This window comes from Sapajus apella, unplaced genomic scaffold (assembly GCF_009761245.1).
Source record: "Sapajus apella isolate SASKATOON/1434 unplaced genomic scaffold, GSC_monkey_1.0 scaffold7, whole genome shotgun sequence".
Classification (NCBI taxonomy): Eukaryota; Metazoa; Chordata; class Mammalia; order Primates; family Cebidae; genus Sapajus; species Sapajus apella.
In genome coordinates this window covers 11,025,249-11,038,890 of record NW_022436947.1, presented here as the reverse complement: position 1 = coordinate 11,038,890, position 13,642 = coordinate 11,025,249, and the positions used below count along the sequence as shown (strand labels likewise).

At 37.6% G+C, this 13,642-nt stretch overlaps 1 protein-coding gene across 1 annotated transcript in view; it reads right to left on the bottom strand.

The window, feature by feature from the left end:
• The window catches only part of COPG2 (COPI coat complex subunit gamma 2), a 126,400-nt gene that overhangs the window by 88,677 nt on the left and 24,081 nt on the right, over positions 1-13,642 (bottom strand). The window lies entirely within an intron of this gene.

Below are 13,642 nucleotides of genomic sequence, written 5' to 3'. Positions count from 1 at the left end.
TTAATTGACACAAAATTGTATATACTTATGGGTACCTTGTGATGTTTTGATACATACAATGTATAGTTATCAAATCAGGGTAATTAACATATCTATTTCCTCAAACATTTATTATTTCTCGTATTGAGAACATTCAAAATCCTCTCCATGAGCTATTTGAAAATACATAATAAATAATCATTAACTACAGTCATCCTGATTATAGTTTATGTGGTGATTCGCCTTTTTTCCCCAAAAATTCCATTAAATTTAAGTTTGCTTTTCCTCTTTTATCCAGAAATAACAGATTTTAAAGTATTCTGATGGAAGGTTCTTTTCCTATCAGCAAATTCTAGTTTTACTGTACTGTGATTAGAGATGTGGTTTATAATATTTCTACTTTGTGGGAATTATTGATATTTTCTTTGTCATCTAACAATGAATTTTTCTGAATGTGCTCAGGGTACTTCAGAATGTGTATTCTCTACTATAAAGGTGAAGCACTTGACATATCTACAAAAGATCTACTCTAGGTTACTTAGACTGTATATTCCCTATTTATTTATCTACTTTATCTCTCTTGGACTAAAAGTGAGCTAATAAAATACATTATTCATGTGTCTCTAGCGTATCTCTCTACATCTCCATGGTTTCTGCTTCATAAAGGTTGCTGTGGTAGTATCTCTTCATATATACCAGTAATATATTTCCACTGTCGATTGTGGCTTTAATCATTACAAAGTGTCCTTCTTTGTTACATTTAATGCTTTTAGCCTTGAGTTCCAGTTTGCCTGGCATCTACTTTACTTTGTTTCTGTTTCCATTTTCCCGTTAAAATTTTGTCTGTCCCTCTGTTTTCTGCCTCTCTGTATGACTTTAAGTGTGTCTCTTGCATACAGTATTGTTTTGTTTGTAAGCCAAACTGAATTTTTTTTTTTTAGTATATGGATTAAGCCTATTCATGGTTACTGTTATAACTGATACACTTGATTTTGGCTCTATCATAATAATCAATAAAGATAGGTATTATACTTACTGCTTCTGTCTCTAAGAGATACATATTCTTTGCCTTTATATTTTACATTTTGGTAGTTAGGAAGACTTGTGGTTTTTTTCCTCTGAATTCCTTTGTAATTAAACCCTTTTATGATGACCTTAGTCATCTCATTTTCTCATTTATTTTACTATGTCAGTATTAATAGGATTTTTCCCCAGTATTCTGTAGCACCCACCTGTTGACTGTACAACAAGGTTTTTCTATTTTACTCTTTTCCTATCCCTTCTTCTCCCATTTTTTCATCATAGTATTTCTTTGTCATATTATCATCAAATTCTTTGTCAGCATATAACATTTTTAAATTAGTCTTCCACACTCATTTCCACTGTTTTGCTCTCACATAAACATTTTTATATTTTAAAATGCTTACCATCAGTCTTTTCAATGAAGTTTTCCCAGATGTCATTTGACTGGATAAGGCTCATCCTCTAGAAAGTTCCTCAGAAAGAGCTAATGGGTACAGAATTCCCTACACTCCTGTATGTTGAAAACTGTTTTACCATAGCCTTAATATTTGGAAGACAGCTTCCTTAGATAAAATCAGTCACTCACACTTTCATTGGGTACTTTTAAAATACTCCTTCATTGTTGCCATACTTTGTATGTTGATTTTTCAAAAGTCTGATGCTAGTTGAATCCTTTGCCCTTGAAGTTGTTTGATCTTTTTTTGTCTCAAAGCCTTAATAATTTTACTTTAAATTCTGATAGTTTCACTACAGTATGTCTCAGAGTTGATTATCCTAGGTTAATATTCCCAGGTACCTAATGGAACCTTTCAATCTGTAGAAGCGAGTCTCTTACTAGTTCTGGAAAGTTTTCCTGGATAATGGCTTTAAATATTAGATCTTGCTTTTCTTCTTCAGAGACTGAGAAGATGAACATTGTCCTTTGTTTCCCGTCTTCCACTTCTACTACTTCTCTCCGACTCTCATTACTTCTTTCTTTGGGTCACTTTCATTGGTTGTTCTTTCTTTAGTGGCCTTTAGTAAATTTTCACTTGACTCTATTCTATCTTGTGCATCTCATATTACGTTTCATTTCTGAGGTAATTTTAAATTTTTCTTCCATTTCCTCCCTGAGTTCAAAGAACTCTTCATTTTTCCCTGTTTTTGGGTGTGTGAAATTCAAAATTGCTTTTCAGCAATTGCTAATTTGAGCAAATTCATTTCTGTTTGGAGTGAAAACTTTGCTATTTTCTGCTGCTTCATGTTTGGGAGGTTGGAGGACTGACTTGTGTGAAATTTTGTTTCCCAGTTTTCTGCAATCATTATAGACTTTTCTTTTGGTTCACTTTTAGTAATACTGGGATATTTTCAAGTTTCTTAGTTTAATGACACACTTTTCTTTGCCTAGGGAAATCCAGGGCTTTGGAGGGATATGTGTGTGTTTTATTGACAGTGAAAGGGTTAAAAGAACCTCAATTTTGTGGTTCTTAGTGACAGGGCAAGAGCATCACCATCTTGGACAAGCACTGCCATTTTAAAGTTCACCTTAATGAAAAACTGCCTAAATCCAAAGGGCATCAGCCTGATGGCTAAGGTCAGAATGAATCAAAAACTGCCTAAATCCAAAGGGCATCAGCCTAATGGCTAAGGTCAGAATGATCACAAGCTACAAATGACATCCCCTACAAGAAACATTCCAACCATAAGATAAACCACCCTCCCCCCGGGACCAGAGATATGCCAGCCCCAAGACAATCTCCCGTCTGGCCAGCGACATTCCAACTCCACCATAAACTTCTCCCCTACACAGAAACATTCCAAACTGTGATAAGCTCTCTCACCCTAAAAATCCCTAAATACTCTTAGTCTATAAGAGAGATGGCTCCTGACCAAAATTGGCCAGAAGCCCCTCTCAGGTTTATTCTCTAGAATAAACCTGTTTTTGACTGTTGAGTCACTTTTCATGTTTCTTTCCTCTCTAACTCTTACACTTGGGCCTTCAAGAACCCTAAATATCTACCTTTCCTTCTTTTTCCCTTTGACCACCTGATTGCCAAAAGTCACTTCTTTATTCTTTTTGCCTTTTTTTCTCTTGAAGAAGTATATATTTGGAACACTGTCCCTTTATGTTATGCTGGTCCTTTTAAATTACACTTGCCCTTTCATGTTGAGTATTTTCTCTTAAATTGTGTGTCTAGCCTTTTTGTGTGTGACAGGGTCGCTCTGTTGCCAAAGCTGGAGTGCAGTGGCATGATACTGGCTCATGGCAACCTCCACCTCCCAGGCTCAAGCGATTCTCCCACCTCAGCCTCCTGAGTAGCTGGGACCACAGGCACACCCACCATGCCCAGGTAATTTATGTATTTTCTTTGTTTGGTAGAGACAGAGTTTCACCATGTTGCCCAGGCTTTTTCTACTGTGTTTACATCTTTAAATCAAGCATACTTTGAAATCCCTTTCCTATAGTAAACGCTCTTATCTTCCCCTTTAACTTTTTAGTATTTTCTGAATTACGATTGTGGAGTCCTAATTAAAGAAAAGAAGTCAGGGGGGCTGGACCAAGGAAAAACAAAAAGAGAATGCAGATAAGCTGTAACTCTGCCTTTCTTCATGGTCCAGGACACATGGCCCTCCTGCACAAATAACTCATAATCTTCCTATGCTCAACTTATCACTAGACCATCAGCTGATAGAAAAATGCAAGTTAGCTAACTGCAACCTTGGAGTTATCAGTACTGCACCAAGCCCTGTTCAGTACAGCATAGGCACCATCCTACAAAATCCCCAGCAAGGCTTTGTCTCTCTGAAGTCAGCTCTGCTCTTGCTGGCTGAGTCATTGTCCCCTAGCAACATGTTTTCACTTTTTAAAATAAATCTGTCTTTACTACACCTGTCTTGGTCAATTCTTTTTACCCTCTCATGACACCAGCCCCAGATAGTCACTACCCAACAACTTTAATCTTTCTAGTTGTTGTTCCCACCTGATGGTTGCTAACCTCCCTCTTTTAATTATCTACAATTTTAGTGACTGGCTATTGCTTGCTCCAAAACCTCTGGGAGTGGGGAGGGGGTGAGGGGAGGGCTGAGGGATTACCATACTGGCATTTATCAGTTTTTCTTTTTACTCAAAGTTGTTTTGTACTTTTGAGTATTTTCTGAATTGAAGTTAACTCTGAGGGTGTGGTTTTACCAATAACAATTGTAGTTGTAAAATTATTTCCTATCATTTAAGGAGATTTTGAGTAGTTTATTAATATTCAGCCTTCATTGTCTTCAGCTAACTAGAAGCTAATATATGCCATTTAACTGGTATGTTTAGACAATTCATTATTAATATAATTACTGATTATGACTAAATTAAAATCTGTGGTCTTGCTATTTTTTTGGGTTTGTTTTTTTTTTTTGCAGGAAACTGGAATTTTATTATTACTCAAATCAGTCTGTGGTCTTGCCAATTTTATACTTGCTCCATCTGGTCTTTGTTTCTCTGCCCACCTCCTCTACCCCTGCCCCTTTCTGCCTGAGTTTGGGTTAACTGAACACTTTTTTCTTTTAATAACTTTGGTACTGACTATTTTTATTATTCCATTTTACTTCCTTTACTAGCTTACTGTTTATGCTTCTTTAATTTTTTTTTTAGTTGTTAACCAGGGTTTATATAGTTTGTATCTTTACTTAATCAGTCTACTTTCAACTAACAGAATATCACTTTGTGGCTAGTATAAGAACCTCACAAGAGTACCTTCCCAATACTTTCCTTCTATTCTTTGTGAAATTGTTCTAATATATTTCACTTTTATATATGCTTTAAACACATTATACTACTATTTTTTAGAGATATATTATTCAGAACAATTTTTCAAAAAGAAAAAAGTGAGTGTTATTTTGCCTTTACTTATTTCCAGTGCTCTTTTTGTGTAGCTCCAAGTTTCTGCTTGGTATTATATTCCTTCTGTCTGAAGAATATCCTTTAACATTTCTTGAAAGGTAAGACAGCTACTAATAAATTATCATTTTTTGTTGTGTAAGAAAGTCTTTAGGCTGGGCACAGTGGCTCATCCCAGTAATCCCAGCACTTTGGGAAGCTGAGACAGGAGGATCACTTGATGCCAGAAGTTCAGGACCAGTCTGAGCATCATAATGAAACCTCTTTCTACAAAAACAAAAATAAAACATTTGCCAGGCATGGTAGTGTGCATCTGTAGTCCTAGCTACTCGGGAGGTTGAGGTAGAAACTGTTTAAGCACAGGAGTCATGCCACTGCACTCCCGCCTGGACAACAGAACAACACCCTGTCTCACAAATTAGTCTCTGCTTTTCTATCACCTTTTAAAGATATTCTCACTGGGTATAGAATTATGAGTTGATACTCCATTGTCTTCTAACTTGCATGTTTTCTGTAAAAAAAAAAAAAAAGTCTACTATAATCTGTTTCTATCAGTAGAATGTTTCCTCTTTATTTTTTGGCAACCTTTAAAATTTTCTCTTTAAATTTCTTTCTGGCAATTTGAGTGATATGCCTCAGGGTATGTATGTGTATCCCATGTGGTGTTCTCTGAGCTTTCTGGAATGCATTTTGTTGTCTGTAATTAATTTGGGGGGAAAAATGACCATTATTACCTCAAAGGCTTTCTTTCTCCTTTCTCCTTCTGGAATTTTATTTATTTATTTAGAGACAGAGACTCACTCTGTCATACAGACTGCAATGCAGTGGCATGATCCCAGCTCCCTGCAACCTCCACCTCCCCAGTTCAAGCAATTCTTCTGCCTCGGTCTCCTGAATAGCTGGGACTACAGGCGTCCGCTGCCACCATACCTGGGTAGTTTTTTGTATTTATAGTAGAGATGGGGTTTCACCAAGTTGGCCAGGCTGGTCTCAAACTCCTGACCTCAGGTGTTCCACTCACCTTGGCCTCCCAAAGTGCTGGGAATACAAGCATAAGCCACCACACCTGGCCCTTCTGGAATTCTACATATGGTAATGTGTTTGATACTCTCTCAGCTCTTAGAAATCTTTTTTTAGAAATTATTTTTGTATGTCCATGTAGGTCATTTTTATAGACACAGACTTATCTTCAGGTACATGAAGATAAGTACCTGAAAGAATAAAAGAATATTCTTTCTTTCCTTGGCTGTGTTGAGTCTACTAATGAATCTGAAAGCAGTCTTCATCTCTGCTACTGTTTTTAATTACTAGCATTTCCATTTGTTTCTTTTTTTTTTTTTTGAGATGGAGTTTCACTCTTACCACACAGGCTGGAGTACAATGGCACAATCTCGGCTCGCCACAACCTCTGCCTCCTGGGTTCAAGTGATTCTCTCACCTCAGCTTCCTTAGCTGGGATTACAGACATATGCCACCACACCTAACTAATTTTTGTATTTTTAGAAGAGACAGGGTTTCTCTATGTTGGCCACGCTGGTCTCGAACTCCTGACCTAAGATGATTCCCCCAACCCTGGACTCCCAAAGTACTGGGATTACAGGTGTAAGCCACTGTGCCTGGTCCCATTTGTTTCTTACAGTTTCCATCTTTCTGATTCGAGTACTACTCATGTGGCCTTGAATGTTGGCCACGCTTCCTTTATAGCCTTAAACATATTTAAATTCTCTGTCAACATCTTCCATACATACATTCCATATACCAACACTGGTGTTCATATGTGACTCTGGTTCTGATGACTGCTTTATCTCTGAGAATTAATCTTTTCTTCTTGTCTTTTGCTTTCTAATTCTTTGTTAGCCAAACATCATGTGTGGGACAGTAGACACTTAAATTGTTTCACACTTTGAAGTAGGGGCATGTTTCCTTCTGCTAAGCCCATAGCCCAGAGTTTTAAATCTAACTTTTGAGTTGAACTGGGTTTGGTTTCCTGTTGCTATTGTCTACCCTCAGTGCTTCACAGGCTTGGCTTCAGACGTCTCTAGTGAAGTTTAGGTTGAGGGCTGGTGGGTCAGAGGATTTTCTTTGTCAATGTGTACCACCAGCTTTTGGTCTTTACCCAGCCCTTCACAGAAGGCCAATTTCTTGCAAGTTACTTGCCATTCAACACAGCAGAGGTTGGGGATAGGAAGGTGTTCTTTGTTTTCTAATTAAATCTGTCTAGGCAGACACCATGTTCCTGGGTCTTATGAATGTGGCCTTCTCAGTACTTCTACATCTTCCAGAACTGTAGTTCTGATTACAGGACATACTCTTGTCCCTTCCCCAGGGATAGAAAGACTTTTCCCCTGTCCCCTTCCTATGGCTGCAGTGACTTTTCACCAGTATCTAGGAAGGAGTATTTGTTGCCGTCCCATAGATTAAGGCTTTTCTTCCACAGGAGAAACAAAGAAAGAATCCTAGGGTCCTTCAATACCCCTACCAGGGTAGCTGTTTCCTGCTCCCAGTTCCTCACCATGACAGAGAGATCCTCAGGACTCTCAAATTTTCTGTGATCACTCAGTAGGATTCATGGAGAAAAACTTGCAAGTCTATAGGGACCGCCCTATACTTATGGCACTCAGGGGCTTCACCTTCTCTCCTAGGTTCCACCAAATCAACAATCACCCCAGGTGAACTCTTCTTACTGCTATCAGCTGCATCTTGTCCAGTAAGCCAGTGTGTGCCTCTCATTTATCTCTGCAGGTTGTGGTCTCTCTTTAGGTTTTGAGCCACTTGCTTACCCTGAGATATCAGCACTCTGAGGGATTCAGACCAACTGGTAAACCTCAGGTCAGTTTAGCCATTTTTTTCACCGAAACACTGGGAGTAATGCTCTTTCCAATTCTCTATTTCCAAAGCAGAAACCAGAAGCCTCCATTTAATTTTTGCTTCATTTCACTTGAGTATCTAGGAATAGAGTAATTGAATCTTATGGTAGGCTCGTGGTTAACTTAAGATAGTGCCAAAGTGTTTTCCAACATGATTTCACCATTTTACATTTCTACCAGAAGCATATGAGGTCTAGTTCTGCTATACCCTTGCCAAAACTTGACAAAATCAGTACAGTATATTTCATTTATGGTCAGTCCAATAGTGTGCATTGGTATCTCACTGTGCTTTTAAGTTGCATTTCTCTAATGACCAATAACATTAGTTATTAGTCTAATTAATGTTGTAATGACTAATATTAGTTATTAGTATCTTTTCATGTGCATCTTTTCATGTATATATCTTACTTAATGGTGTCTATTCACATATTTTGTGTGTTTTCTTATTGTATAGTTTTTCACATTATTAAATGTGGAGTTTTTTATATGTCCTAGATACAAGTCCTTTTTCATACATGATTTATAAATATTTTCTTCTAGATTGTGAATCATCTATTTTCTTAACAGTGTTTTTCGAAAATTCAAATTTATCAATTTTTCATTTGTGAAGGATGCTTTTTTTTCTGGCGTTATATCTAAAAAGTCTTTGTCTAGCCCAAGAAATTAAACGTTCTTTGGTATCTTTAGCCATATCTAGATATAATGTTGATATATTTTCTTTTTTAATCTTGCTTTATTGTTGCTTTGTTGAGGCAACGTCTCACTGTGTCACCAGGCTGGAGTGCAGGAGTGTGATCATAGCTCACTGCAGCCTCAAACTCCTGGGCTCAAGCAAATCTTCTACCTCAGCCTCCCGAATAGCTGGAACAAAAGGTATGCACCACCACACCAGGCTAATTTTTAATTTTTTGTAGAGACAGAGTCTTGACATGTTTCCCAGCCTGGTTTGAACTCGTGGCCTCAAGGGATCCTCCCACCTCAGCCTCCCAAAGTGCAAGAGTAACAGGTGTGAGCCACCGTACCCAGCCCCACATCTTTTTAGAAGTTTTTCAATTTTAGAGTTTACATTTAGTCCTATAGGTCTGTGGTCTATGGTCAATTTTATTTTATGGTATGGTGTGAAGTATGACTCAAAGCTCTTTTTTTTTTTTTAGTGTATGGATATCTAATTGTTCCAGTAACATTTGTCAAAAATGTTCACTAAATTTAAACAGCCTTTTGCACTGTGGTTGAAAATAAGTTGTCCATACATGTGCCTAGTTGTTCCATTGATCTATTTACCATTCTGCGAATAAAACACTGCCTAAATTACTGTCACTTCTTAACTTTTGAAATCTGGTGTATTATTCAACTTGTTCTTTTACAAAATTGTTTTGGTTATCCTAGGTCTTTTGCATTCCCATATGAACTTTAAAATCAGTGTATCACTTTCCACAAAAAAACCTTCTGGGCCAGGCACAGTGGCTGATGCCTGTTATCCCAGCACTTTGGGAGGCCACGGCAGACAGATCAGCTGAGGTCAGGAGTTTGAGACCAGCCTGGCCAGCATGGTGAAACCCCATCTCTACTGAAAATACAAAAATTAGCTGGGGATGGTGGCAGGTGCCTATAGTCCCAGCTACTTGGGATGCTCGGGCAAGAGAATAGCTTGAACCCAGGAGGCAAAGGTTGCAGTGAGCCGAGGTCGTGCCACTGCACTCCAGCCTGGGTGACACAGCAAGACTCCATCTGAGATAATAAAATAAAATAAAAATTTTAAAAAGCCTTCTGGGATTTTAATTGGGCTTGCATTGAATCTACTGATGAATTTGGAAAAAAATAAGCATTTAAATAATATTGAGTCTTTCAAAGTATAAACAAAGTGTATCTCTTCATTTATTTACATGTTTTGTAGTTTTTAGTGTACTATCTTATATATCTTTTATCAGGTTTACCCCAAAGTATTCATTTTGATGCTACTGTAATTTAATTGTAATTTATAACTGTTAATTGTATTAATTTAGTTAGTATTAATTGTAATTTATACCTGTTCTTGGCAAGAATACAGAACATAATTGATTTTTGCACATTGATCTTGTATAGTGCAAATCTGCTAAACTCAATTATTACTTCTTGTAGCTTTTATTGGATTCCACAGATTTTTTTACAGGCAATGTCATCAGCAAATAAAAAACAATGTTAGTTTTCTTGTTCAAATTGTTTTTCCTTAATAATTTTTCTGTATACTTGCTATGTTTTTGAGAGAATTTCCAACTATAATTGTGGATTTGTTGATTTCTCCTTTCAATTCTACCAGTTTTTGTTTCAAACATTGTGAAATGATCTTTTCCTTGAAAATTTCCAAGATTTTTCCAATCAATAGATACCAACCCCAAAATGACCCAGTTGTAGGGATTAAAATTGGTTCAAGAGAACTGATTCTGGGTTGACTAGTTTTGGATTGTATCCTGGACATTTTGAATATTATGTCATGAGACCCCGGATTCTATTAAAAGCCTCCAGGAACTACTGACTTTTTTGTTTTGGCAAGGAATCAACCCAGTTAGTTTCAGATTACAAGTTCTGCCTGGCCTTCTGTGCATGTTGGTTCCTATGAGTTTATACCTCAAACCTTTTGCTATGCTTCTTCAGAAATATTCCATACATGTAGTGCTTTGGTAAGGTATCCATTCCTCCATGTCTCCCCTCATGTCATTTATTCCATACCCTTTGGCTGTCAAAGACACCTTTCCCAGTTCGTCAGCCAGAAATACAGAGTTCTCTCTGAGTTTTAGCTCCCTGTACTATGCAAGTGGGCCCACCCTCATGATGAATAGGTAAGAAAAGATAGAAAGAAAAAATAATAATGTGGCTTTTCCCCCACTCTTCATTCAACCGCAGTCCCTATTCTCAGTGGTAGGTTTCATCTCAGGGTTTTAAGTGCCCACAACATTGCTGTCAAATCCTAGTAAAGTTGTTCCACAACTAAGGCTGACCTCAGGATAGGAGTAGGAGAGAAAATGAGAAAAACACAAACAAACAAGGATTCTTCCCTAGCTCTCCAGCTTGCAGGCACCACCAACCACTTATTTAGTTAGTTAGTTAGTTAGTTAGTTAATTAGTTAGTAACCTGTGCTCAGGCCAGAGAAATGGGCTTCTCTGTTGACCACACCTACTCTACAGTTTCCTGATGCAGACTGCCCTTGGGTCAAACTCAGGGTATAAAGATGAAAATTAACCATGAAACTCACCGTTGCTATACTGGCTGTTCATTAAGTATTGTTTTCTCTCCCCATTTCACCCTACCATATTTACTATTTGGAGCCCTCAGGTAATTGTTTTTGCTTTTTTTTTTTGTCCAGGGTTTTTTGGGTTTGTTTTTTTTTTTTTGTAATCACTGGGAAAGATGGGCTGCAGTAGCCTTATTTCATCTTAGCTAGAATTAAAAGTTCCCTGGCTTTCACTTTTATTCACTGTTGTTCATTTCACTAGGTTTGGAGAAGGAAGTTTTATGACTTGGCATCACTCATCATCTTTCCTGAAAAGTCTGCCACGATTTCATTTTAAAATAAAATAAGTGTTAATCCAAATAAATCAGGAAAGTTGGCTCGCAACTAGGCAAGAGAAAGGAAAGGGAAGTAGGAGACAGAAAGGTTTCTCAACACGCATTAATCCACCTTTCTCCGCTTCTGCCTGTGTGTAAGTGTGCTTTTGTGACATAGAGAGGGAAATAAATAATCCTTATAATTCCAGCTTCCTTGCTTGAGGAGTTCAAGAGCAACTTAATCAACATAGGAAGACCCTATCTCTTAAAAAAAAAAAAAAAAAAAAAAAACAAAGAAGACAATGACTAATCTGTCAAGAAAGAAGAACAAGGAAGCCTACAATGACATGTATTTGAGCTATGTGGGAAAGGAAACAGAATAATTCCAGGCACAAGGAGAAGCATTTACAAACATACAGGATATCAAAGAGCATGATGAGTTTCAGAAAGAGCTACAGCGCTGATATGAACCCCCAAGCAGAAGAAAAGCAGCCACTTCTGAGGTATAATAGCAAACATGGGGAAATCAGAGAGGAAAGGAAATCCAGGACTATGTTTTCTGAAAGCCGAAGATGGTAGAACTTCAGGAAGTATTTAACCATGTTAAAACTGGGCAAAAGGTCAGATAAAATGTGGACAGAAAATTAGCTTTTGGATTCTGCAAGTAAGAAGTTACTGGAAATCTTTGAGAGGAGTTTCACTACAGTGGTGGTTAAGTCATAATAGTATCTCATTTCCTTTCTTGTTCTAAACCATGTCCTGGCAGTAAATCTTCAGAAGCAATTATTCAGGAACAGCTGCACCATTCAACAGAAAAGCTGTTTCAGGCTTGCATATTTCTTAGTAAGTGGATGAACTTAACATTTTAGTTCCCTTAGGAAGCACAAAGTATTTTTCTCCCTCTATCCAAATCCACTCATTATTTTCACAACGGATTTCCAAACTGCCTAGCTGGTAACAGTTTCTACAACTCATTTCTTTCTTCCTAAACCATGGTCCATGAATTTTTCATTTGATTTTCTGAAACCAGGATGTAACTTACCACATACTGATGCCCATTCTCCACAGTACTCCCTAATGTGAGTGATGGGTTATTCCTCAGGACTCAATTCCAGAATTCTATACAATCTTCAGAGGTAGACTTTCACTGGGTGGTCCCATCACACAAGAATATGCCTTCTTGTAATGAGTAGAACAATATAATCGCGTTGTCAATATACATCTAGTTAGTTAAGACACTACCTAAATCTCTTTTTTTTTTTAACCGAGTTGTAATTTATACAATAAAAAAGGACAACTTAAAGTGTTAAGTTAAATCAGTTTTGATCATTGTAATCATCTATGTAACCTCCACCCAAAATAAAAAAACTGAATGTTTCCATCACCCCAGAAAGTTCCCTCATGTCCATTTAAAATGAATTTCCTCCAACCCAGCAGACTTCTGATTTCTATCATCGCAGATGAGTTTGGGCTTTTCTTGGAGTTAACAAAGAGAATAATTCCAGCATATATTCTTTTGTGTCTGTTTTCTTTTGTTCCAACATAAATGTTTTAGAAGTTTATCTATGTTGTTGCCTGAATCAGCAATGTGTTCCTTTTAATGCTGAGTAATAGTCTATTGCATGAATATATCACAATTTGTTTATCTATTCTCCTTTGATGGGCATTTGGGTTTTTTCCAGTTTAGGGCCATCACAAATATGAGGGGACTTCAAAAAATCTGTGGATAAAATGGAATTAAAAAATAAACCTAACTGCCGGGCACAGTGGCTCACACCTGTAATCCCAGCACTTTGGGAGGCCAAAGCAGGCTGATCACTTGAGGTTAGGAGTTCGAGACCAGCCTGGCTAACATGGTGAAACTCCGTCTCTACTAAAAATACAAAAATTAGCTGGGCATGGTGGGACACGCCTGTAATCCCAGCTACTTGGGAGGCTGAGGCAGGAGAATTGCTTACGCCTGGGAGGTGGAGGCTACAGTGAGCCAAGAGCACAGCATTCCACTCCAGCCTGGGTGACAAAACAAGACTCTGTCTCAAAACAAAAACAAATCATAAAAATGATAAATTTTATTTCTCAACGTTGCTCCATCAACTTCAAGACACTTCTTTAAGTGATGATATCAGCCATTACTCCATCCCTAAACAGTCGAAGGTGCTGGAAATGTAAGCATGTCAATGCAGTCATTTTTACATTATTACTTTTTCTTTTTAAGGAACAGGAGTAGGTAACTTTATTTATATGGGAGTCAAAATAGTCGTTCTGATGTTGGCTTGAGAACTTCAAATCCAAGAGCAGGTTCGGGGCTCTCTTTTAATTCAAGGCTAGGCTTGTAAATTACGCTGCCTTAAAGAAAAAAGAAGCATTGCAGATAAAAGTCAATGG